Source organism: Eretmochelys imbricata, chromosome 3 (genome assembly GCF_965152235.1).
Source record: "Eretmochelys imbricata isolate rEreImb1 chromosome 3, rEreImb1.hap1, whole genome shotgun sequence".
Lineage (NCBI taxonomy): Eukaryota > Metazoa > Chordata > Testudines > Cheloniidae > Eretmochelys > Eretmochelys imbricata.
The window spans coordinates 159941508-159968944 of record NC_135574.1 but is presented as its reverse complement, the minus strand read 5'-3'; the positions used below and the strand labels follow the sequence as shown (position 1 = coordinate 159968944).

Here is a 27437-nt window from a genome sequence, read left to right as displayed (position 1 = left end):
CTCACAGGATTTCTATGAGGCCCCATTTTACTGTTTGGGAAACAGAAGCAAAAAGAGTTTAGTTAACTTCCCTATGATCAGAGTAAATGAACTTGAGAGTCCGGATTCCTTACCTCTTCTAACCAGCGGACTACCCTGCTGTCCTTCAGATAATCCTAATCTCCTTCTCCTCTAGTGCCCAAACTCAAAAAGCAAACAAGAAGGAAGAGCTCTTGGGGAAACTAACAATTAAAGAACTCTGATAAAAAAAACTCTTGTTTCTGGAGACTCTCCTTGCAGGGATATGTATAGTCACATTGTGGGGTGCAATCCACCCCAGTAAGTGATTGTGTTACTGCCTGTAGCCCTGGGTGCCATAAATGCTCTGCTGCTGTAGCTCACAGCCTGAACACCAGTAGACAAGCAAGCACTGAGTGTCTCTGTGTTAACCAGCTGTGGTTTAGCAACTCTGATTCTGGCAGACTCCTTGTTACACTCCAGTATCCACCAGCTTTCGTTACACCTGGCAAGAGGACCACAACGTGCCCCAGTCTTTCATTTTCACAAAACTGTGTGGTTTGCAGTTTCCAGGCCTTTCTTGGACCATGCAGAGGAATAATAGTTTATTTGGTCCTCTGAAGAGACAAAATGCCCAGCTTTATCATTTTAAGTGGCCTCACATCAAAAAAGATATATTGGAATTGGAAAAGGGTCAGAAAAGGGAAACAAAAATCATTAGGGGTATAGAACAGCTTTTGTATGAGGAGAGATTAATAAGAGTGGGACTTTTCAGCTTGGAAAAGAGGTGACTAAGGGGGGATATGATAGAGGTCTATAAAATCATGAGTGGTATAAAGTAAATAAGGAAGTGTTATTTACTCTTTCTCATAATACAAGAACAAGGGGCCACCAAATGAAAGATAGCAGGTTTAAAACACAAGAAAGTATTTTTTCACACAACGCACTGTCAACTTCTGGAACTCCTTGCCAGAGGGTGTTGTGAAGGCCAATACTATAACAGGGTTCAAAAGGGAGCTGGACAGATTCAGGGAAGATAGGTCCATCAATGGCTATCAGCCAAGATGGGCAGAAATGATGTCCCTAGCCTCTGTTTGCCAGAAGCTGGGATTGGGTGACAGGGCATGGATCGCTTGATGATACCCTGTCTGTTCATTCCCTTTGGGGCACCTGCCATTGGCCACTATAAGATGACAGGATACTGGGCTTGATGTACCTTTGATCTGACCCAGTATGGCTGTTCTTATAATTCAAACACAGCACTGGAGTCACTCAGAAAAAAGTAAAGCAAGCTTATTAACCAAAGGAGATATGATTTTAACTGATACCATGTAGACGGAATTAAGTTAGAAAGGGTTATAAACAAGAGTAAAAATACATTTTCTGATGCTAAAACTTTAACAAGTATTGTCTGGGTATCAGGTAAGATTTTTACCACAAACTTCTTACAGCAAGATAGCTGACTGCCCCTATGGTCAAGATCTCGCCTCAAAGACTAAAGTGTTCAGTTTCTTTGTCATCTTAGGTGAAAAGATAACATGGGGCTCTTTGCCCTTTTTCTTTTATAGTCCAGTGAACCTTTGAAATGGATCCTTCGGAAGATTACCCTCCAAAGGAAAGTTCATTCAAGCTGTAAGGACAGAGGCTGGAGCAGAAGAAAATTCTGTGGGGTGGCTTCTCTCCAGCTTGTGTTTGCTAAAATGCAGATTGAGCTGTTTCTGCCCTCTCATTCAAATGAATTAGTGCTTGACATGTTTCAGAGCAGCAGCCCTGTTAGTCTGTATTCGCAGAAAGAAAAGGAGTACTTGTGGCACCTTAGAGACTAACCAATTTATTTGAGCATGAGCCAATAGCCCTTTGCTGCAGCCTGGCGGCCTTCGGCTCCTCATCCCCCCCCCCGCGGCCAGCGGCCAGGGCGCCTGGAGCTCAGGGCCTGTGAGTCAGCGCTGCTGGGCCCTCGGAGCGGCTCTGCGGCCCCTTCCCCGAGCAGGACCGGCGGGCGGGCTCCGCCACCAAACCCCTTCGCGCCCGCCAGAGCCCGGGGGCGAGAGGCCCCCGCCGCGCCACACTCAAGATGGCGGCTCGCCGCGCATCTCTCCCTGCCCCTTCCCGGCGGTGGCTTCCGGAGAGAGAGCGGGCGCCCGTCCCATGGTAACTGCGCCGCGCTGGGGACGCTAGCGGGGCCGTTCACACGCTTCCTGCGGCACAGAGACAACAACGGAGTGGGGCGGGGGTAAGAGAGAGAAAGGAGAACCCCGCCCCCCCCTTCACCGGGCAGAAGCCAGGTGCACCCCTCCCCGGTCCGCCCTGCGGGGCTGAGAGCGAGACGCCCCCCCCGGCTGCACTGCCCGGCGGGGGGGGGTCACCCCCGCACTCCCACCCTGGGGGCTTCTCTCGCGGCCGGGTGTCTCGCGGGGCTGCCCTCGCCTCCCCGGCGTGGTGGGGCCAGGGCTGCCCGAGCCGGCTGCCCCGCTGCGGGTCGCGGCGGGTCGGGCTCGGGCTGGCCCCTGGCCCTGAGCCCTGCCCGGCGTAGGCCTCACCGAGCCGCCCGGTCCCCCGGCGGGGGCCAGCTGCTGTTTCGGGGTGGGGGCGGGGGGAGTTTTATTCCGCCGCGCGTGACTCGCTGCCCGGCTGTGGGATGTGCCCCGCTCCGGTCCCTGCGCCGCCCTGGTCAGGGCAGCCGGTCTGGGGGGCGGCGGTGCCGTGGCCGGGCAGCCCAGCCCCGGGACAGCGAGTTCGGCTCCGAGATGGGTTTGAGAGCGTCCCCCGGCGCTGTCCCCGGGACACAACCCCAGGTGTTTCTGGTAGCAACGGCGTGTCAGCAACGCGTGTGGATGTGTCTTGAAACCGGCATATGTGGTATTGTGTTGGCTTCATGGCTCCCTCACTGTGTGTGTGCTGGAGTATCTGTTTCATGTGTAGGTGCAAGTGCCTCTTGGGGTAGCAATAGGGGTGGCCTTGGGCTTATCCCTTTCTCCCCCATCTCAACAACAGTAATAACATTAGGGTGCTTCGGTTTGTTAGGGATTTAGAAGTACTTCTGAGACAGATTTTCTGTGGATGGTATCCCATTGATAAGATTTTCCCATCGCTTGCCTAATCTCCTCCTTTTGTATCCCTCTTCCCAAACAGGTTGAAATTCTAGCTCAGGAAGACATTAGCAATGCCTCTGATACTTTAATTGGGGCTGCCACTCTTGTAGGAAAACTCACTGTAGGAAAAGTAATATTTCTATCTTTGCAGTGATTCTAGCATCAAGTTAGTCACTGATGGGAGTGATGGAGGCCTCTAGTGTGTATGTGCAAAGTACTGAATACTTAGTGGTTGTCAGGTGATGGGGAGGGGGGGAAACTTACCTGACAATCACCTGGGTCTGAGGTAGGACACAGCAATTATTATTCTGTTTAAACCAGTGCTAAATGAATAGCCTTGGTTCTTTCTTCTGTCCCTTATCTAAAAAGCCTCGCATAAGAAATGGCGTGATCTTTGCATTCATTCCTAAATATGTGTTTACATTAAGGATTTAGTCTTTTTCATATTCGTATTAAAGTGGATAGTTCTGAAATCTGATGAAACTTGAACATGCTTTTGGATGCTGGTTATGTTTTGAAATGTTGCTCTCCTTTCCCACCAGTTTATATTCTAGGACACAATGTGGTTGAGAGGCTGCATGAAGGAATTAGAAATTGTGTACAATTTGGCAAGCTACTTCATTTTGGGACACATCATATCTCTGCTCTTGTGTAATAGTTTCTCATGACATCCTTCTCGTGTAAAAGCAGTGCTTGAAAAACTTCATGCGCTTGGTACTTAGGAGCAAATATGAAAGCTGGAGTGGGGGCACTGTTAAAGGATGATGTCCTGATGGAAAGAACAAGCTGTTCTCCCTTCCTTTCTCTGCTGAGAAGAGGAAGGGAAAGGGTGCTAGGATTCCTATTGTTCCTGGACTCTTGGCGGGGGCGGGGGGAATCTTATATTAGCCTTTGGGTATATGTCATATTTCTCTGAAACTCTGCGCTGCTGTTCTACATACAAGTTGTAAAGCAGGTTAACATCTTTAGTTATGGCAAAAATACTCCTACAAGCACTAGGCCAGCAAATGCTAACACTCTAAGCACCTGGGCTGTCAATGGGACTACAGTACTCATACACATGCTTCACTTTAAATTAGAGCTGTCAATTAATCGCAGTTAACTCACGCAATTAACTAAAAAAAATCATGATTAATTGCACTGTTAAACAATAGAATACCAATTGAAATTTATTAAATATTTTTGGATGTTTTTCTACATTTTCAAAAATAATTGATTTCAGTTATAATACAGAATAAAAAGTGTACAGTGCTCACTTTGTATTATTTTTGATTATCATTTTTACAGTGCAAATATTTGTAAACTCAATAAATGGTATTTTTCAGTTCACCTCATACAAGTACTGTAGTGCAATCTCTTTATCATGAAAGTGCAACTTACAAATGTAGTTTTTTTGGTTATGTATCTGAACTAAAAAACAAAACAATGTAAAACTTTACATCTACAAGTCCACTCAGTCCTACTTCTCATTCAGCCAATCGCTAAGAGAAACAAGTTTGTTTATGGGAAATAATGCTGCCCACTTCTTAATTACAATGCACCTGAAAGTGAGAACAGGCGTTCACATGGCACTGTTGTAGCTGGTGTCACAAGATATTTACATGCCAGATGCGCTAAAGATTCATATGCCTCTTCATGCTTCGGCCGTTGTTCCACAGGACGTGCTTCCATCCTCATTAAAAAAATAATGCATTAAGTAAATTTGTGACTGAACTCCTTGGGGAACAATTGGATGTCTCCTGCTCTGTTTTACCCACATTCTGCCATATATTTCATGTTATAGCAGTCTCAGTTGATGACCCAGCATGTTGTTCATTTTAAGAACACTTTCACTGCAAATTTGACAAAATGCAAAGAAGATACCAATGTGAAATTTCTAAAGTTAGCTACAGCACTCAAACGAAGACTTAAGAATCTGAAGTGCCTTCCAAAATCTAAGAGGGATGAGGTGGAGCATGCTTTCAGAAGTCTTAAAAGAGCAACACTATGATGCGGAAACTGCAGAACCCAAATCACCAAAAAAGAAAATCAACCTTCTGTTGGTGGCATCTGACTCAGATGATGAAAATGAACATACATTGCTCCGCACTGCTTTGGATTGTTATCGAGCAGAACCTGTCATCAGCATGGACACGTACTCTGGAATGGTGGTTGAAGCATCAAGGAACATATGAATCTTTAGCGCATCTGGCATGTAAATATCTTGCGATGCTGGCTACAACAGTGCCATGCGAACTCCTGTTCTCACTTTCAGGTGACATTGTTAGTAAGTAGCAGGCAGCATTATCTTCTGGAAATGTAAACAAACATATTTGTCTGAGTGAATGGCTGAACAAGAAGTAGGACTGATTGGACTTGTAGACTCTAAAGTTTTGCATTGTTTGAAAGGGAGTTGGTGCTATTTGTTGAATAGGTTGGAAGCAACAGAAAAACACATCAGCGATTATAGCATCATGTATTTTGCACAATATTTGTGATAATAAAGGAGAAAGCCTTAGTGATGGGTGGGAGGCTGAGGTGCAGAGACTTGCTCCGTGATTTGAGCAACCAGCAAAGCATCCAATACAAAATGCAAACAGCCGGGACAGTATTATCAGGGATGCCTGTTGCTCTTATTTTGAGGCTCAGGCCTGAATTGTGCAGCTGTACATCCAGCTATTAACTCCTGGAGAGGAGGGGGGTTTGAAGTCTTTTGTTCAGTTCAGTGTAGTTTACGGGTGGTGGAAGTGCAACAGAGCCAGCACTCCCTATTGCACCAAGTGTCTTTGCCTGAATGTGTTTGTAAAGCCCTATCAATTAGTACAAACATAATTTTCTGTGTAAAATGAGCTGTCATCAACTCCATATGAATGTTTGACATTTTAAAAGGTTTTTATTAATCTGTTATGTAACAAGCAGAAGTGAACATTCAGCTGAAACAAAGCTGAAAAACAGCTTTTAATTATGACACAATATATTAAACAGCAATCTATTATCTAACTACAAAGAACCCTTTCATTATATCATCAGTGAAACGAAACAGTCAAGTGCAACAGTGCAAGGCAGGGCACAACACAAAGTGGGAAGGGGGTTACATTTACAGGCTAGTGCGTGTCTTTGCTCAGCCTCTTCTGGTTTGTGGGCTTTCTGGAGTGGCATGCTGAGGTTTGAAGTTACAAGGGGCAATTGAGGGCTCAAATGAGCTGGGGTCCTAATTGCCCCAAATTGTTCTCTGTGCCCTCAGCTTGGGTCTCAGAGGGAAATGGCCTGGGAGTACTGCTGTGGGGTTACACCAGGGAGGTGTGTACTCTTGTTCCTTGTAGCCTGTATTGTTCAGGGGCTTCATAATATGGCTGGGACTGGTTTGCACTACTGTATTGCTGACTGCCCTAATAGTTAAATGCTGCAATAGGGCATTTCGGGTTTGTGTTGTCCCCAGGAGTTGCCTCTGCATCTCCCTCTTTCTATGCTGTTTTTGGACATGGCAGTGCTTTCCCTGGCCACTGCCACGCTGTCCTTTGCCACTGCAACAATCTCTCAGTTCTTAAATACTGCTTCCAACTCCCTGCATTTTTTGCGGGGGAGAGGTCCTCTGTAATGATGCCACAAACATTTTGTCACAAGCTTTCTCCCCTTCAGGTTTGCCAGCCATTCTGCTGTTGATAAGGGCCCTGTCCTTGAGTCTGTCTCATGCAGATATAATTGCTGTGGTGGTATTTAAAAAAAAAAAAAGGTGGGAGGGGGGCAGTTACTGTTCCTAGTCTAGGGAGGCTCTGATAACTTTTTTTTTCACATGCATTTCTGCCTTTACCTCCTTGAGATTCTTCCATTCTGAGGATTCCCCGAGACTGGGTAAGTGGTATGTACTGTGGGTTTGTTGTCTGTGCTTCATACGTTGTGTGGCTGGGGCAGGGATGGAGTTGTAAATTGTGTTCCTGGTCTGGCTGTGCAGCTTTGCTGTGCGTTGGATGTGCTTATGTGGTTTTGGAGGGGTTAGTGGGCTGAATCTGGGGTGAGATGGATAATAATCACCTCTACATCCCCTTTAGGTTATCCTGACTCTGGATGATGTTACATTGAGGCGGGTGACTAGGAGCTGGTTGGAGGTGGATGGTCAGGTGGAAAGTGAGGTCCTATACAATAAGTGTAAAATATGGACAGTATAATGGGACTTTGAGAGTATATGAAGAGAATGATGGATGGGATGAAAATGTTATTTCTATATGGAGAATAAGATGCCCGGGTTTCTTATCTGTAGTTTGATGTGGTTATGAGAGCAGAGTTAAGTTTGGTTTTTCATTTTGCAATGTGATAATTAAAAGACTGTATGAGCTGTGGTTGTATTTGAAGGTATGCCTCTCCTCCCCTAGCTGTTAATTTCTACCTTAAACGCTAAAGTTTTTGTTGTAGCATAGTAGCAGCCATTACTTATGTAATAGGTGTGAGTGGGTCTTTTTTAAGCTCTCTTAATACTAGAGCTGATCAGAAATTTTCCAGCAAAACATTTTTTCAGAAAGCGCTGATTCATTATAGAGAGATGTTTTGATGAATCTACTACAGATTTGATTAAACTTTTGCCGAAACACAGGCAGGTTTCAGAGTCTTCAGCTAGGCAGAAAATCTGCCAACTCCTGGAGCCCTGGCTAGATAGAGCTGGGACTCTGGGTGCTGGCAGTCTCCCCTCTTCCAGCAAGCAGCCCTGGGAGCCTAAATAGCAGCTGTGAAACTGACACAAAATAAATTTCATGTTTTGTTTCAGGAGCACCATATTTCAATGTTTCTAAAATAAAATAATTTGGGGATCTTTGGTTTTTTGGTAAATTTGCTTTCATTCTAAATCAGAAGGAAAGTGAATGTGTAAGTAGCAAAATCTGCGAATAAACCCCTTAAATTTCAGCCAGCTCTACATAATACAAGAAATGTGAGTTCAATATCAAGGCTATGCTTCTGCTCCCTCGATGATTGAGTGTGAGTTGGAAGCCTGGACGGGGGGAAAGGAGGAAAAGGAGTACTTGTGGCACCTTAGAGACTAAGCAATTTATTTGAGCATAAGCTTTCGTGAGCTACAGCTCACTTCATCGGATGCATACTGTGGAAAGTACAGAAGACGTTTTTATACACACAAACCATGAAAAAATGGGTGATTATCACTACGAAAGGTTTTCTCTCCCCCCACCCCACTCTCCAGCTGGTAATAGCTTATGTAACGTGATCACTCTCCTTACAATGTGTATGATAATCAAGGTGGGCCATTTCCAGCACAAATCCAGGTTTTCTTCCCCCCCCACCCCCCCCAAAAAATAAAAACAGACAAACAAAAAAAAACCAAAACCAACACTCTCCTGTTGGTAATAGCTTATCTAAAGTGATCACCCTCCTTACAGTTCTCTCCCCAGAGAATGGCATGTCTAGCTCTCCTTGATTGGTGGGAGCGTCACTGAAGCAGGAACAAAAGAGAGTGAAATGAAGGGGGTGAGCCCAGAGGGCCCCAGGAAGAAAGAGAAGGCAGTCAAATTAGTAGCTCCCAAAAGCCTTAACGTGTAAAAGGTGAGAAATAAGACAATAAAAGAACAAGGGTAAAACAACATATGCAAACACTTAACAGTTCTCATAATGTTACCCTTTCCCATGAGGAGGCTGCTGAATGACTCTCAGTAATGTTTCTCATATGTTAACTGTAGGTCTGAGTAGTATGCATTCCTTTTCCGCCAAACCCTTAAACTGTGATAAGGTTGTAGAATTAATCAGACATCTGATTTCAGAGTAACAGCCGTGTTAGTCTGTATTCGCAAAAAGAAAAGGAGTACTTGTGGCACCTTAGAGACTAACCAATTTATTTGAGCATGAGCTTTCGTGAGCGATGCATCCGATGAAGTGAGCTGTAGCTCACGAAAGCTTATGCTCAAATAAATTGGTTAGTCTCTAAGGTGCCACAAGTACTCCTTTTCTTTTTGCGAATACAGACTAACACGGCTGTTACTCTGAAACCTGTCATTCTCTAGTACAGTGACCGTATGCTATTTCTAACCTTTAGTGTGACTTGCTTGCCTGTGACCAGTTTTTATCATGTCAGCTGTTCTTTGGTAATAGTGTTTAACTTTTGCCGCACCTATAAGCGGGAGTAAAAGCACTTTTTTTGCTAAGTCCTATATAAACAGATAATTTTCAGTTTGCAGCATAAGAATAGATTAAGAAGGCTATTTCCAACAAGATTACAATAATTTTTTTAGGCATTTCAGAACTAAACATTAATTATTGCTGCATGTGTAACACTTTGAAGATGTTAAGTGCTTATTATCAAAAAGTTGCGTGACAGAATCCCTCTTCAGCAGTAAGTAAAATATTTTATAACTTATTTTTAAGCTTTGTTGGCTTCTCAGTTCTAATTGTTTGCCCTCTTAAATGATCTTTCTCATGCAGTCTGTAAATTAATACACTTCTAATTTCTTTGTCACTTGCCTTTTAACATTGTCTCTTGGCTGGAATTGGACCGGAATTTTATGGATGCACATTCTGAATTTGGATTTCGTGGTTATAGTAACCTGAAAAGATGCTAATTGGTAAGACAGGTAATGCTATCTCTTACACAGCTTTGAAATTACATGGAATTATGCAAAATGAACTGTTAAATATCTGAGGAGTTAGGTAACTTTATTATAAAAGCTAAATATTTAACTTTAATCAGTTTGACTAAAAAATATTTGAGATATTTTGTAGAAATAATAATGAAGATCTGAAAAATATCTGAATTATACTTCAGTCATTGAAGACATATAGTAGATTTCATTGTTAGGGAAAGAGGCTACTTAGATAAGAAGCACATGGGATAAAATCCTGAACAGCTCTTATATATTAAGTAAAAAGAAAAGGAGTACTTGTGACACCTTAGAGACTAACAAATTTATTTGAGCATAAGTTTTTGTGAGCTACAGCTCACTTAAGCTTATGCTTAAATAAATTAGTTAGTCTCTAAGTTGCCACAAGTACTCCTTTTCTTTTTGCGGATACAGACTAACACAGCTGCTACTCTGAAACCTATATATTAAATGTTGTTTCACACCTAACTGTTTAACCCCTCCCATCTGTCCTATGGAAGGGCAATATGAAGCCAACAGGGGAGGCCCTCAATCTTTCTTGAGACTAGAGAAAGTATTAATTCCATAACCATATGCTTAAAAAACCAAGATTAACAGCCTCTATTCAAGTTTAGAGAGGGAGTCTGTGATGCTTTGGGGTTCAACCCAGACCACTAAGAGGTTTTCACCACCTGCCCTGCAATTATGGATACCTTAAATGCTATGCTGCTGTGGTTCACAGCCCAGACACCAAACAGTCAGCCTTACAAGCATGTAGGTCACATACTGGCTTCCACCATCCAGTTACTTTTTGCAGTGTGACCCCATACCCCAGTCCTGAGTTTCCCCCAAACCATCTGCCCTGTAGTGTCCAGCCCTCTCCTGGAACGCTCCTAGAAGTTAAGTTCGCTGCTCCTTTAAAGAGACAGTAAACAGCAGGAGGAGGGGCAGAATGGAGAGCAATGGTAGCCTGAGCACACTGTGCCCATGAGGAGAAAGGAAGGAGCCCCTCATGGGCACAATGTGCTCAGGCTAGCAGAGCTATTGAGTGTCTGATCCACTAGTTTACTGTCTGCTGGGAAAGTGACTAATCTGCATGTAAAAATGCTGAATGCAATGATAGACTGGCATGTCCATCCTGAGGCTGAAAATGGAAGTAAATCAGCCCTCTACCCTATTAAGTTTACTTTCTGGGCATGTCTTGCTGCACATAATATATCCTATAATCTTATGTGGTTAGAAAACATTGGCACATATAGAAAGTGAAATGTTTCTAATACACACAAAGATACCCAGGTATAGTTGTATGTCTTTCTCTGTCTTTCATGCCCAAATAAGAGCTGTTTACTCATGATCTGCTGCGCTAAAGAATATTGATGGAAATTGTTTTCCATAAAAACAGACTAACTCAACACAATAGTGAAAACAGTTTTGATCATAATTAGGTCTTACACAGAATCAGCATATGCAATACATAAAAATGACTTGAATATTGTAGAGCACCAATTAATCATAACACTCGTAAATATTTGCTGTGTTTGTTAGTACCTGGATGCCTCTTGCCTTTATTCTCAGAACTTTTGTCAATGGTCACCCCATATGCAGTTGAAATGGTAGGGAAGGAAGCTTTGGCCCTAATGGAATGAGACTTAGGTTCTACTTGCTTGCGTCAGAAAATATTTATATTCCTAGTTAAGCATGCATTCAAAGCAAAGAAAGCTTTCTTATCTTTACCCATAAATAACATTTATGAAATAAAGGTCATTACTGCTCGAGGATTGTCAAGAATCAACATAGACCTCCAGTGCTTTTTTTCTTGATCTAAGATTGGCAAGGAGGTTGCAAACACACTTCTAATGTGGACTTCATAATAGTCCTCTATGCCATTGGCACCTCTAGAGTAGATGAATGCACTCTTATTGGATGTAAGTACAGGGCATATTTCTAAAGTACCTGGTGCCACAGCTAGTGCTATGCTTCTTACTCCTATTCCCAAAATAGGAAGCTCACCACTCAGATGCATTTGAATAGAATATTGGTAAGTGTCTTGTCTAAGATCAAGAGCATATAACTGTACCCACAGTACCATCATCTTCCTGTTACTCATACTTGTCCCAACAAGGAGTGGACTTTAAAAAACAATACTTTCAGAAAGATGGACATGGAGCTATATGAACCTCTTCGCATTTAGAGTTGTGTGTATTCAAGCTATAAATCCAATGTACATAGAATCTCATGACACCAACATAATTAAAAGAAGATCCTTTACACCCATAAAGACTTCTCTAGGGCTTCCATGGTAATGTCATATTTAACTTTGCATTTCTTTACTGTATCAAAAACTTTAATTTATTTTTGCCATAAAATATTTTTTCCGGACTGGAAAATGTGGAAAGTCTGCATTTGTCTGTATCTTGAAATCGTTTGATAGTTAAATATTTGTACCTGATTAAATTTCTAGTTAGGGGATGGAATATCAACAGTGAGACTAGACAAAGCAGATTAAGCATGGAAACTATTCACATAAAACTTCAATTCACCTGGAATGTGAGGGGTATACTATATCTCAAATTACAACTGTGCTGAAGGGCTGGGCTGAAATTGAAGATGTGATTTTAAAAGACTTGAAGGGGGATTTTTATTACTTTCACAGCCATAAATTACTGTCAACTGTAATAGGTACGGTGGGTTCTCTGACACCTCCAGCTTCAGAGAGTGAAGAAGTTTCTAGACTTGCAATAAACTTTTGGATAGATTTTGTGTCACAAATTTAAAAATGTATCTAATATAAATTTTTTTCAATCTAAGATGTTTATATGGCCTTCATTATGATAATATTTGAGCACCTCACAGTCTTCAATGTGTTTATCTTTAAAAGACACCTGTGAGGTACAGAAGTGTCATCCCTGTTTTATAGATAGTCTCTATGCCATGGTTCCCTAAGGCCAGGTCTACACTACCATTTACTGGGTATAATTTACGTTGCTCAGGGGTATGAATTAGCTACCCTGCCAAGCAACGTAAGTTACACTGATCCAAGCATGGGTCAGCATGGACAGGGCTGTGTCGGTGGGCGAGCTGCTACCACCTCTTGACCAGGTGGATTTATTATGCCGTCAGCATAGAACGTCCTCATGAGATGTACTACAGCAATGCAACTGCAGTGCTTCTAGTGTAGGCTAGCCCTTAGTTAAACTCCCACAGGAAATCTGTGCAGAGCAGGGACTTGAACCCAGGTTTCCCAAAGTCCTAGCACCCTAATCACTGGACTGACCTTCCTTGCATGACTTGGTACTTCTAATAGGAGCACTCAGGGACCAATTGTTTTTTGTTTTGTTTTTTAAAAGGTTTTGAGACAAATAGAAGTAAGACAATTCAGTTAAGGCTGCTACTGTTATGATTTACTTGGAAAATTACAGATAAGTTTGCATGTGAACTAAAATAACTATCTTTCTTATGCACAGTATGCTAAACCATTGTGGAATAGTACCAGGAGAATTTCTGCCATTCAGAACAGATTTCATTCTAAACTTATACACACATTCTCACTTATTATAGAAACTGTCAACAATAAAGTCAATGCATCAAACACTAGGATAATGAAATATTTTAATTTTATTAAGACCCTTTGAAACTAGGGTACATCATCATGACCCTTTTACACAAGTAACATAGTAAAACAAAAATCATAAATGTTAGTTTTATTTTATTAATACTTTTATTAATTTTATTTACTAACATTTTTAGTACAGCTCATTGTGTGTTTCTGTGGTAGTCTGATAGTTATTTAAATACCTAGTTTAGAGATGTTCCTGATCATATAAAAAGTCTGAGGCCCTGATCCTACAAGGAGCTCCATGTGGGCCTAAGTCAACAAAAATATCATGGCCAATTATGACAACGAAAGTAATATAAGCTTACAAGAATGAAGAAAAAATTACAAGATGCTGTGGCTGTGAATCTAGAAAATAATACATATTGTACTTGAGAAATAGTATGTTATCATAATGCATGTGCACGAGGAAGTTGTATTAAGGCTGACCATACAACTTTAACTTAACATTTTCTGATGTAGATACTTAACTGTTGCATTAACATAGCTCTTTGCATTAATTTATTTATTGTCAGTAGTGGACAGTAGTTTAAGGTTCAATTTGGTCCCTTGGTAATTGTTTTCTGTTAAAATCAATAGAGATTATGGAAACAATTTGAGGAAACAATTACTTGCTTTTTGGGTGGTGGTGTTGAATAATGATTAAGTACGTTCATTTGTCCAGCCAACATATATTCAAACATAGACTTTTCTATGGTCTTTCCATAAGGGGATGATGTGACTTTGTTTTATCTTTGCCTTGAATACCTTCAAGTTCTACAAATATCTTGACCATGAAATTAAGCAGCTGTTTTAAAGGATTATTTAGCTTATAGTGGTGGGGAGAAGTATGGTCAGTAAAATGAAAATAAAGTTGTTGGTATTTTCTCAGCTGTATCCTTTTATCTTTTAAAAAACAGGTACCTTGCAGAAATTTCCATAATGCTTTTTATATTGACTTTTCTAATCAGCACACTTAACAACAGTACATGCAACAAAGATAATAGGTTGAGTTTCAGAGAAATTCAACAGTGGGTCTGGCATTTGGCTATCATTCAAGTATGTACAAGTAACTTAGCATCTGTAAGCTTATGATCTAAGTGTTTCTTTTTGGAATTATCTTGATCTTCTTCCCCTCTAGCCCTAAAGAGAGATGGTCTGGATATATTGTTTGTCTAGAACTTCCTGGTGCAGTTGTGACTTTGACTTCTTGTGCTGTAAGAAGCCCAGGCTAAAGCAGTGATGATGGGATGACAAGACTAACACCTGGTTTCCACTAGAAAATTAGGTCAGTTTAACTATGTTGGTCAGGACGTGAAAAATCCACACCTCTGAGTGGCATTGTTAAGCTGACCTAAGTCCCCATGTAGACAGAGCTGGGTCAATGGAAGACTTCTTCCGTTGACCTAGCTACTGCCTCTCAGGGACGTGGATTATCTACACCAATGGGAGAACCCTCTTGTCAGTGTAAGCGGTGTCTGCACTGAAACATTGCAACTGTAATGGTGTAGCTGTGCCACTGTACATTTTAAGGGCATGGCTATCCTTGCGAGTTAGAACGCATTAAAGTAGCCCCGGGCACCCTAACTCATGACGTGTCCACACTGGCAAGGCACATAGAGTGCTCTGACTCCGCGGCTAAAGCGCTCCTGGTAATCCACCTCAGTGAGTGGAATAACGTTTTGTGCACCCCTGCTGGAGCGCCGCAACATCAGTGTGGACGCCCTGGTCTGTTAATGCGCCCTGATTGGCCTCCAGAAGTGTCCCACAATGCCTGTTCTAGCCACTCTGGTCATCACTTTTTGAACTCTGTCCTGCCCTCAGGTGACCAACCATCAGACCCGCTCTTTAAATTTTCTGGGAATTTTGAAAATCCCCTTCCTGTTTGCTCAGCCAGGTGTGGAGTGCTCTCAGTGCATCTTTCCAGGTGACCATGCCTCCACGTGCCAGGCGATCCCCAGTATGGAGCAATGGCGAGGCGCTGGACCTCAGCAGTGTTTGGGCGGGAGCAAGCTGTCCAGTCCCAGCTGCACTCCAGCTGTAGGAATTATGATACCTTTGGGCAGATATGAGGGAACATGATGGAAAGGGGCCATGACCGGGACACAGCGCAGGGTTAAAGTGAAGGAGCTGTGGAATGCCTACCGCAAAGCCTGCGAGGCAAACAGCTGCTCTGGTGCTGCCCCCGCGACATGCCATTTCTACAAAGAGCTGGATGCGATACTTGGGGGGTGACCCCACCTCCACTCCGAGGACCACCATGGGCACTTCAGAGGCCAATTCAACAAGGCAGGAGGAGGCGGAGGAAAGCGGGAGCGAGGCAGGGAAGACACCCCGGAATCCCTAGATGCATGCAGCCAGGAGCTGCTCTCAAGCCAGGAGGAAGGTAGCCAGTCGCGGTGGCCGGTGCTTGGGGAAGGACAAACACCAGAAGAGGTTCCCAATAAGTGGCTTTTATTTTGGGAAGGAAGTTATTCGGTGCAGGCACTTGGGGTGAGGAGGGTTAGGGCTGCATGCATACCTAGATGCGGAATAGGGTATTGATGTGGTCTCTCACATCGCGGTAATCAGCCTCAGTGATCTCCCCAAAGGTCTCATCCAGAACTTGGGCAATGCGCTTGCGCAGGTTTCTTGGGAGAGCCACTGTGGTCCTTGTCCCAGTCAGGCTAACATGTCTGCGCCAGTGTGCCGTGCTGAGCAGGGGGACCATTGCTGCACAAAGGCAAGCTGCATATGGGCCAGGAAGGAAGCTGCATTGTGGTAGAAGACCCTCCCTTGCTTCCCAGGTCACCCTCAGCAGTGAGATATCTTCCAGGACAAACTCCTGTGGAAAATGTGAGGACAGTGTTCAGTATAGGGGCCCCCTGCTGCTGTTGGCTCTCCCCAAGGCACAGAAACCCAGAGGATGGGTTTCTGTGAAACAATCAGTCCCCCTTGACCCTGTGCTTACTCACCATTTTGGGGCTCCCGTGGGTTATGTGCGCTCGCTTTGAGACAGGCAAATTCTGCTATTGTATAGACTGTGCCTGCCCTTAAGTACGGGGGAATCATTACTCTGTCTGGTGTGACAATGCTGCCTCTGTTAAGTGTTGCATTTTGCCTTTAGAGATGCAACCTTGAGATCTCAGCCTTCTGTGTTGTTATCGGCTGAAAGACTGCAAAGAATTCGGAAGAGGCCACTTAGAAGCAAAGATGACATGCTGCATGAAGTCATGCAGCAGTCCCTTAATGGGAATCTAAAAGTGCAGGAGTGGAGGGAGAGTGAAAGGAGGATCCGCTAGCAGAATGAGGAGTGCCAGCACAAAAGTGCGGAGCTCCGGCAGCAAAGCACGGATCGGCTGATAAGCATCATGGGGCACCAAGCAGACTTGATCCAGGCGCTTGTAGCCATGCAGGTGGAGCAATACCACCCCTGCATGCCCCTGCAGCCCTTGTCCCAAAACTCTTTCCCTTGTGCCCCATGTCACCTCCAACCCCACTTTCCCCAACATCCGTGTTCCTGTCGCCACCAGCTGCCTCCAACACCTGTAGCTTCACCACCCAGCCCTGAAAACTACAACCATTACCCACTGCACTCAACCCCCATCACCATGCATTATAGCCATCCTGAAGTGCAGCACTCAGACAGGAAGTCTGAGTATGAGAACAGGACATATGCAAATCTGTGATTGAACCGTTCCCCACCCCATCCCCTTGCCCTTTCTCTTTCCCAAGCAGTTGTTTCTTTTCAGTAAATGAATTTTCTTTTCAATAAATGGATTTTTGGCTTTGAAAACCTTCTTTATTAGTGCATAAAGTAAAAGATACCTCATCCCAGGAAAGCAACAGGCACTGCAATTCAGCGTATCAAACACAGATTCCTACTAACATTGGAACCACTGCACTTCACTGCCGTGCAAGGCACCAGACATTACTGGTGGCTTTCAGCCTCAAATTGCTCCCTCAAATTGCATCCCTAATCCTTGCAGCCCCGCGCTGGGCCCCTCTAATAGCCCTGCTCTCTGGCTGTTCAAATTCAGCCTCAGGTGTTTAACCTCTGAGTTCCATGCCTGAGTGAATCTTTCACCTTTCTCTTCACAAATGTTATGGAGGGTACAGCATGCAGATATAACTGCGGGGATGCTGTCATCAGCCAGGTCCAGCTTCCCATACAGAGAGCACCAGCGGCCCTTTAATGGCCAAAAGCACACTCCACAGTCATTCTACACCGGCTCAGCCTGTTGAACCGCTCGTTGCTGCTGTCAAGGCTCCCTGCGTAGGGTTTCATGAGCCACAGCATTAAAGGGTAAGCAGGGTCTCCAAGGATCACAATGGGCATTTCAACGGTGATCTTCTGGTATGGGGAAAAAGTCCTGGCTTGCAGCTTCCTGGACAGCCCAGTGTTCCAAAAGATGTGTGTGACAGGCACCTTTCCAGGCAAGCCTGCATTAATGTCAATGAAATGCCCACGGTGATCCACAAGCGCCTGGAGAACCACAGAGAAATACCCCTTCCAATTAACATTCTCAGAGGCTAGGTGGGCTGGTGCCAGAATTGGAATATGCATCTATTGCCCCTCCGCAGTTAGGGAAACCCATTTGTGCAAAGCCAGCCACAATGTCACGCACGTTACCCAGAGTCACGGTTCTTTTGAGCAGGATATGGTTAATGGCCCTGCGAACTTGCATCGACACAATTCCAACGGTTGACTTTCCCACTCCAAACTGGTTAGTGACCGATCGGTAGCTGTCTGGAGTTGCCAGCTTCCAGATTGCAATAGCCACCCACTTCTCCACCATCAAGGCAGCTCTCAGTCTCACGTCCTTGTGCTGCAGGGTGGGGGCGAGCTCCTTATACAGTCCCATCTGAAAGTTCTGCAGCCACTGCTCATCATTCCAGTCTTGCATGACGATGTGATCCCACCTCTCTGCTTGTTTTCCGAGCTGAAAAGTGGCATTCCACAGTGGGGAGCATGTCTGTGAATGCCACAAACAGTCTCATGTCATATGCCTTTCTCGCATCTGTCATCGTCGGAGTCCTCACTGTCACTTTGGATCTTAAGGAGTAACTCGACTGCCAAACGTGACGTGCTGGCAAGACTTGTCAGCATATTCCTCAGCAGTTCAGGCTCCATTCCCGCAGACCAAAAGGGAAGACAGAGCGCGCAGTACAAAAAACGTTGAAAGATGGCGCCAAATGTGGATGGAAGCACAGGGATTGCTGGGATGTGAACCGATGCATCATGGGGCTTTGGGACAGGACCCAGAATGCCCTGCATCTCCTGCCCCCTTCCCACAAGCGCCAGAATGGGAAGAGGGGCTCTGTGGGATAGCTGCCCATAATGCACCGCTCCCAATGCTGAAGCAAGTGCTGCGAATGTAGCCACGCCAGTTTGCTTGCAGTTGTCAGTATGGAGAGACTGCAGCGCTTTCCCTACTGCGCTCTCCGAAGACTGGTTTAACTCAAAGCGCTCTACATCTGCAAGTGTAGCCACACCCTAAGTGTCAAAAGCCCTAAGACATCTCTCTGCTCTGGGAGTCCAGTAATTTTTACCAATATATAAACTTGGCCAACAAAGTTCCTGCCTGTCCACTGTGTCTTGCAGTATTGTTCGTTCTTTTTTGTAAGCAGGGTAATGTGAACAGCTGCCTCGCTATCAGATGTCCAAAGTTCACTATATTTTAACTGATAATGGTGCTAACCTTGAGTAGTTCATCTAAGGCTGAGCTATGTCACCAGAAGGTTATGTGGCTTTGCTAAGGTCCCCAGCTAGAGTTAATATCAAGGCTGACTGTATGTAAGGTCTCCCTTTATTTCACCCTTCTGTGACCTGTTTTCTTCCTTTTATTATTGTGGGTTCATATGATGAGTGTTGTATCAATAATAAAATTATGCAGAAGAAAACAGTGTTGTGTTGTTAAAATGTAATCTCAATTGTGAAACTGAAGATAACTGTTTCTTGCTGGGCACTAATTGCTCTGAAATTGCCTTATTTGAGATTGTCCCAGTTGGGGGTGGGAGGAAAGAGTTTCATGTTTAATTAACACATATGGGAAAAGACTAACATGTATCTGTATTGCTTGCACTGTTTCACTCAATAAGAAAATGATGTGGCAATTTTTTCCCTTTTTGAAGTTTTAACTCTTCCACTTCTCATCCCCTTGCCCTTCTTTGTGTATTTGAATCTGTATTGGTTATTAATTCGTAAATCTTCAGTAAGTTAACATTAAGTAATTTAGCTATTAATAATAATAATTAATAAAAAAGTTTACATGTTATAGTGTGACTGCACATGCTTCCTCCTGCCCAGGATGCCAGTACTTGTTTTGAAACTGATACCAATGCTGTTCAGTTTAGTGACATAACCTAAACTCAGTCCTTTAGTTAGTATGAGTTTGTAGAACAGAAATGTACTATTACAGCATTCAGGCAAGGCCAAATATTTTTAGTAGCTTTATTTAACAAGTTCCTTGTACCAAAGTAGACTGGTCGCATATGAAGACTGCTTGCTGTTATTGAGCTGTTGAGCACTTAGTTTACTATGGTGCAGATGACCAGATCAACAGTTGTCATAAGTAGAGCTGGCTGGGAATTCTTCAACTAAACATTTCCATGTCAAAAGTTTTTTAATTTGTTATTATGTCCTGTTTTGGCACTTTCAAAGCAGAAGTTCCATCTTTCGATTTGAAATACCTTTGTTTTGAAATTTAAGTTAATTTATAGTGAAATTTAAATAATAATAAAAGTCAAAACATTTCAAAAGTATTTAAATGAAATTATGTTTGAATGAACTGTGAGTTTTTTTAGTTTCAATCTGAAATTTTTCAAGATTTTGATCTTCTCCCAATTTGGAAAGGGAAAACTGTTTTCAATATTAAAAAATTTCCCAACATGGCAAAACCATTTCCCACACAACTTTTGTATACCTGTAGACTCTGACTGGTTTTGTGCATACTTTGGAGGAAAAAGAACTTCAGAGATAATTTTTTAGTACTATAAATAGTAACAATCAAAGGCCTCTTGTGTATAATTGTATGACTAAATGCATACTGTTTTCCCTTTTAGGTATCTAAAAGCAATTGGCACAGGATCTTGGCTTTGTACTCTTAACTGTCTCAAAGCGTGAGTTTTACGACGTTGGGAAACGGCACATTTCAGCTGAGATCGGAGCTGTGACATTGATCTAAAGGTAGGTCATGCAGAATTCTGAAAGTTCCATTCTTCAGAAATTTCAAGGTTTAATCTTGATCTGGTTTAAATATTGTATAATGGAATTCATTATGCAATAAAACAGGTATTTAATAGACATCTTGAGTTTTAGTGACTCTTTTGTCTTGAAATCACTTTTCTTTTTTCACCAGCCGACTTCTCTCTAAATCAAGGTTCACTATATCTGAATTGCAATGGGCATACTACGATGCACTCTTTGAGCTCAATGCCTTTTCTTCTTTTTCACTGTACATAAGAATACGGCTCATTGCAACAAATATAAATAAAAAGGATACAATGGTGGCTGTTAATCTCAAGTCCTCATCATGCATTTTCTCCTCTTGTGATGATGTTGGGCCTTGGGTATCTGAGTAAGTGTCACATCTTTATTATACATCTGGTATTCCTACTCCCTCCTTCTCAAAGAGAACTACTGCATCTTTCCTCCAGCTAGCAGGACAGGACAAGACAAGAACCTTCTACTGAAACCTTCTACTGAAACTCCACACTGCTGCTTTATACAAACAAATGGTATCTTGGGATCAATGAGTGAGGTACACATTGCTGCTGCACTGCAGACCCCCAGAGCAAGTTGACCCCCAGAGCTGCCTTTGAAAAATCACATCTCTCGTCAAATTATGTTGGGTACAATACGTCAAATTTCAAGGTTTCAGTCTGATTTACTTATTGTTCTGGTTGGAGTTGAGATATGAAATATAACCATCTCTTAATTTGCAAATGCTGGTCTTTTTGTCGTGAACTAACAATTAAAAGTAAAAGATGCAAAAATAAGAGACAATATGGATCGCTGGAGGGAGACTAGGCCTGGGAGACAGAACCCCCTGAAAGCTAATCTCAACTCTGACACTAAATTACTGTGTGGCCTTAGGCAAGTCATTTAATTTATCTGCCTCTCTTCTCCTCCTATAGAATGTGGCTAATGCCTCAGATGGATGCTGTGAGAATTAATTTTGTCCAGCTCTTTAAAGATTAAAAGTCCTCCAATAAACCTTTTTATGCAGAAAAAATGAATTAATATCCAACATAGTGAAGACTTGAGACTAAGTATATTTAAAACTTCCTTCTTTGGCTTTTTAGCTGCAGAGAATGAGTAGTTAAGATTTTGCTAGCTAAAAACCACTATAGTTGTAACATTTACCATGATGGCAAAAGTTTTTCTAATTATCTTTACCTGTTTTTGTGGGTTTTTTTTAAATGATAAAAAAAAATTCGCTCCAGGATATTTCCCTTGTTACTTTGAAGACTTCTGCAGAATGTAGTGCATATTTTCAGTTGGCCTACTATGGCAATATGTAAAAAAAATCTGCCAAAACTTGCAACAGAATATTTGAAGAGCTACAGTTCTGTCACATTTAGGGCTTGTCTACATGGGAGATTCATACCAGTATAAGCAAGGATGTGTATTTAAGCTGATATAGTTATATTGGTGTGTGTAATAGTTGCTTTTTTCGGTTTAGCTCTTGTTGCTTTTAGTCCCTCTTCTTTTTATAGTTCCCATGGTGACTCCTTATCTCAAGCCAGTAAACCAGATAAACAGCTTCAATGAGCCAACTAGGGCACAGAACCAATATTTTGGAGGTATTTTTAATTTGTATTATTAATCTGACTTTTCTGTAGCTGCCTCCCTTTTTCAAGGGCACCTTTTGCATGAAAGGAATAAGCCCATATTTGAGCATTTGGAATAATTTAGTTGGCTGCAGATGTTTTCATACTCTCAGCTGAGGAAAAAATAGGTGTTTTGAAAGTCCAGGGTCTGCCCCCTGCACTACCTAATTGGGCTAGAAGCAATACATGACAGTTAGCTAGCAAACAGGAGCAGCAAATGAGAGTTTTGTGAAGGAGTGCTCCAGGTGAAGGAGGAGCAACTATGTGACCCTTGGAGTGAGTTTGTTGTCTTATTTCAGAGTAACAGCCGTGTTAGTCTGTATTCGCAAAAAGAAAAGGAGTACTTGTGGCACCTTAGAGACTAACCAATTTATTTGAGCATAAGCTTTCGTGAGCTACAGCTCACTTCATCGGATGCATACTGTGGAAAGTGTAGAAGATCTTTTTATACACACAAAGCATGAAAAAATACCTCCCCCCACCCCACTCTCCTGCTGGTAATAGCTTATCTGAAGTGATCACTCTCCTTGCAATGTGTATGATAATCAAGTTGGGCCATTTCCAGCACAAATCCAGGTTTTCTCACTCCCCCCAGGGTGTGTCTGTGCGGATTTGATCTTGTGCTTTTTCAGGGAGTTTCTTGAGCAAATGCTGTAGTTTCTTTTGGTAACTCTCAGTGGGATCAGAGGGTGATGGCTTGTAGAAAGTGGTGTTGGAGAGGTGCTGAGCAGCCTCTTGTTCATATTCCGACCTATTCAAGATCAAATCTGCACAGACACACCCCTGGAACCCCGACCTGGGATATTCTATCTACTACCCAAGATCCATAAACCTGGAAATCCTGGGCGCCCCATCATCTCAGGCATTGGCACCCTGACAGCAGGATTGTCTGGCTATGTAGACTCCCTCCTCAGGCCCTACACTCCCAGCACTCCCAGCTACCTTCAAGACACCACTGACTTCCTGAGGAAACTACAATCCATCGGTGATCTTCCTGATAACACCATCCTGGCCACTATGGATTAGAAGTCCTCTACACCAACATTCCACACAAAGATGGACTACAAGCCGTCAAGAACACTATGCCCGATAATGTCACGGCTAACCTGGTGGCTGAACTTTGTGACTTTGTCCTTACCCATAACTATTTTACATTTGGGGACAATGTATACCTTCAGATCAGCGGGACTGCTATGGGTACCCGCATGGCCCCACAGTATGCCAACATTTTTATGGCTGACTTAGAACAACACTTCCTCAGCTCTCGTCCCCTAACGCCCCTACTCTACTTGCGCTATATTGATGACATCTTCATCATCTGGACCCATGGAAAAGAAGCCCTTGAGGAATTCCACCATGATTTCAACAATTTCCATCCCACCATCAACCTCAGCCTGGACCAGTCCACACAAGAGATCCACTTCCTGGACACTACAGTGCTAATAAACGATGGTCACATAAACACCAACCTATACCGGAAACCTACTGACCGCTATTCCTACCTACATGCTTCCAGCTTTCACCTTGACCACACCACACGATCCATCGTCTACAGCCAAGTGCTGCGATACAACCGCATTTGCTCCAACCCCTCAGACCAAGACAAACACCTACAAGCTCTCTATCAAGTATTCTTACAACTACAATACCCACCTGCGGAAGTGAAGAAACAGATTGATAGAGCCAGAAGAGTTCCCAGAAATCACCTACTACTGGACAGGCCTAACAAAGAAAATAACAGAATGCCACTAGCAGTCACCTTCAGCCCCCAACTAAAACCCCTCCAACGCATTATTAAGGATCTACAACCTATCCTGAAGGATGACCCAACATCTTGGGAGACAGATCTTGGGAGACAAGCCAGTCCTTGCCTACAGACAGCCCCCCAACCTGAAGCAAATACTCACCAGCAACCACATACCACACAACAGAACCACTAACCCAGGAACCTATCCTTGCAACAAAGCCCGTTGCCAACTGTGCCCACATATCTATTCAGGGGACACCATCACAGGGCCTAATAACATCAGCCACACTATCAGAGGCTCATTCACCTGCACATCCACCAATGTGATATATGCCATCATGTGCCAGCAATGCCCCTCTGCCATGTACACTGGTCAAACTGGACAGTCTCTACGTAAAAGAATAAATGGACACAAATCAGATGTCAAGAATTATAACATTCATAAACCAGTCGGAGAACACTTCAATCTCTCTTGTCACGCGATTACAAACATGAAAGTTGCGATATTACAACCAAAAACTTCAAATCCAGACTCCAGCGAGAACTGTTGAACTGGAATTCATTTGCAAATTGGATACAATTAACTTAGGTTACCTTGCGTAATGACTTAGCCACTCCCAGTCTCTATTCAAGCCTATTTCCCCTTGTTTTTTCCTACCCCCCCCCGACGTTCTTGTTAAACCCTGGATTTGTGCTGGAAATGGCCCACCTTGATTATCATACACATTGTAAGGAGAGTGATCACTTTAGATAAGCTATTACCAGCAGGAGAGTGGAGTGAGGGGAGGTATTTTTTTCATGCTTTGTGTATATAAAAAGGTCTTCTACACTTTCCACAGTATGCATCCGATGAAGTGAGCTGTAGCTCACGAAAGCTTATGCTCAAATAAATTGATTAGTATCTAAGGTGCCACAAGTACTCCTTTTTCTTTTTGTTGTCTTAGTTTTTTGTCATGTGCTTGCTTGCCATTTGCCTGCTTGATTAAATTTTATAGTGTGGTCTCTTTAGGGGGCTGTGTGCTGAGCCCAGATTCTTGCTAGGCTAGGCTGAAAGCTTCCTAATGAGGCTCTAGCTTGCTATCCTTTGATTCCTAACCTCTTTAGGATGCCTTGATGAGGAGGCGGGGCTAACCTCATGGCTAACCAACAAAGTAAAAGAGGCAGTTAAAGGCATAAAGACATTCTTTAAAAAATGGAAGTCAAATCCTGCTGAGGAAAGTAGAAAGGAGTATAAACTCTGGCAAGTCAAGTATAAAAATATAATTTGGCAGGCCAAAAAGAATTTGAAGAGCAACTAGCAAAAGGCACAAACTAACAGCAAAATGTTTTAATTCCATCAAAAGCAGGAAGCCTGCCAAACAATTAGTGGGGATCACTGGATGAAGAAGTGCTAAAAGAGCGCTCAAGGAAGACAAGACCTCTGCAGAAAAGCTAAACAAATTCTATTCATCAGTTTTCACTGCAGGGGATATGAGGGAGATTATCACACCTGAACCATTTTAAAGTGACCGATCTGAGGAACTGTCCCAGATTGAGGTGTCAGTAGAGGAGGTTTTGGAACAGCTTGATATATTAAACTGTAATAAGTCACCAGGACCAGATGGTATTCAGCCAAGAGTAGTGAATGAATTCAAATATGAAATTGCAGATATACTAACTGGTATGTAATTGATCCCTTTAAATCAGCCTCCGAGGACTTTCGGAGGATAGCTAATATAAGCCCAATTTTTAAAAACTGCTGCAGAGGTGATGTGGCAATTGCAAGCTGATAAGCCTAACTTCAGTTCCAGGCAGTTTGATAATTCTGTTGTTTACTATAGTTTCAACAAGATACATAGATGAACACTCTGTGTTGAGGAAGAGTCAACATGGCTTTTGTAAAGGGAACTCCATACCTCACCAATCGTATTAGAATTCTTTGAGGGTATGTCAAGGTTCCTTCCCCACTCTGAACTCTAAGGTACAGATGTGGGGACCTGCATGAAAACCTCCTAAGCTTACTTTTACCAGCTTAAGTTAAAACTTCCCCAAGGTAGAAACTATTTTACCCTTTGCCCTTGGACTTCCACTGCCACCACCAAACGTTTATCTGGGTTTATTTATTAGGAAGGCGTTGTTTAGAAACGTCTTTCCCCCAAAAATCCTCCCAAGCCTTGCACCCCACTTCCTGGGGAAGGTTTGGTAAAAATCCTCACCAATTTGCATAGGTGACCACAGACCCAAACCCTTGGATCTTAAGAACAATGAAAAGGCATTCAGTTTCTGAAAAGAAGGATTTTAATAGAAGTAAAAAGAATCACCTCTGTAAAATCAGGATGGTAAATACCTTACAGGGTAATTAGATTCAAAACATAGAGAATCCCTCTAGGCAAAATCTTAAGTTACAAAAAGACACACAGACAGGAATATCCATTCTATTCAGCACAGCTTAATTTCTCAGCCATTTAAAGAAATCATAATCTAATGCGTATCTAGCTAGATTACTTACTAAGTTCTAAGACTCCATTCCTGTTCTGTCCCCGGCAAAAGCATCACACAGACAGACTCTTTGTTTTTCCCTCCCCCCAGCCTTTGAAAGTATCTTGTCTCCTCTTTGGTCATTTTGGTCAGGTGCCAGCGAGGTTATCCCAGCTTCTTAACCCTTTACAAGTGAGAGGATTTTTCCTCTGGCCAGGAGGGATTTTAAAGGGGTTTACCCTTCCCTTCATATTTATGACAGGGTGTCAACAAGCATGTGGACAAGGGGGATCCCATTGATATAGTGCACTTGGACTTTCAGAAAGCCTTTTACAAGGGTCCTTCGCCAAAGCTCTTAAGCAAAGTAAACAGTCATAGGATAAGAGAGAAGGTCCTCTCGTGGCTCAGTAACTGGTTAAAAGATAGGAAACAAAGGGTGAGAATAAATGGTCAGCTCTCACAGTGGAGAGAGGTAAATAGCAGGGTCTCCCAAGGATCTGTCCTGGGACCAATGCCATTTAACATTCTCATAAATGATCTGGAAAGGGGGTGAACAGTGAGGTGGCAAAGTTTGAGGATGATACAAAATTATTCAAGACCGTTAAGTCTGAAGCTGCCTGAGAAAAGTTACAAAGGAATCTTGCAAAACTGGGTGACTGGGCAACAAAAGGGCAGATGAAATTCATTGTTGATGATTCAAAGTAATGAACATTGGAAAACATAATCCAAGCTATATGTATAAAATGATGGTTCTAAATTAGCTGTTACCACTCAAGAAAGAGATCTTAGAGTCCTTAAGGATAGTTCTCTGAAAACATCTGCTCAAAATACAGCAGCAGTCAAAAAAGCCAACAATGTTAGGAACCATTAGGAAAGGGATAGATAAAAAGACAGAAAATATCACAGTGGCACTATATAAATCCATGGTATGCCCACACCTTAAATACTGTGTTCATTTCTGGGTGCCCTATCTCAAAAAATATATATTAGAATTGAAACAGGTATAGAGAAGGGCAACAAAAATGAATAGGGGCTTGGAACAGCTTTCCGATGAGGAGAGACAGAGACTGTGACTGTTAAGCTTAGAAAAGAGACCACTAAAGGGAACATGACGGAGGTCTATAAAATGTTGACTGGTGTGGAGAAAGTTAATAAGGAAGTGTTGTTTACCCTTTCACACAACA

General features: G+C 42.8%; 2 protein-coding genes across 7 annotated transcripts in view; both read left to right on the top strand.

Annotated features, from left to right (window-relative positions):
- Positions 1–27437, top strand: part of BROX (BRO1 domain and CAAX motif containing) — a 493186-nt gene that overhangs the window by 58148 nt on the left and 407601 nt on the right. The window lies entirely within an intron of this gene.
- The window catches only part of DISP1 (dispatched RND transporter family member 1), a 160371-nt gene continuing 134898 nt past the window's right edge, over positions 1965–27437 (top strand). For 2 of the 6 annotated variants that reach the window (XM_077813706.1, XM_077813708.1), the window contains exons 1-2: positions 9133–9637; positions 20280–20403. The gene's annotated coding sequence lies outside the window, so the exon portion shown is untranslated. Of the gene's footprint in view, positions 2231–9132; positions 9638–14394; positions 14524–20279; positions 20404–27437 lie in introns of those variants that run through there. The other 4 variants (XM_077813709.1, XM_077813710.1, XM_077813711.1 and 1 more) reach the window with 4 other exon arrangements.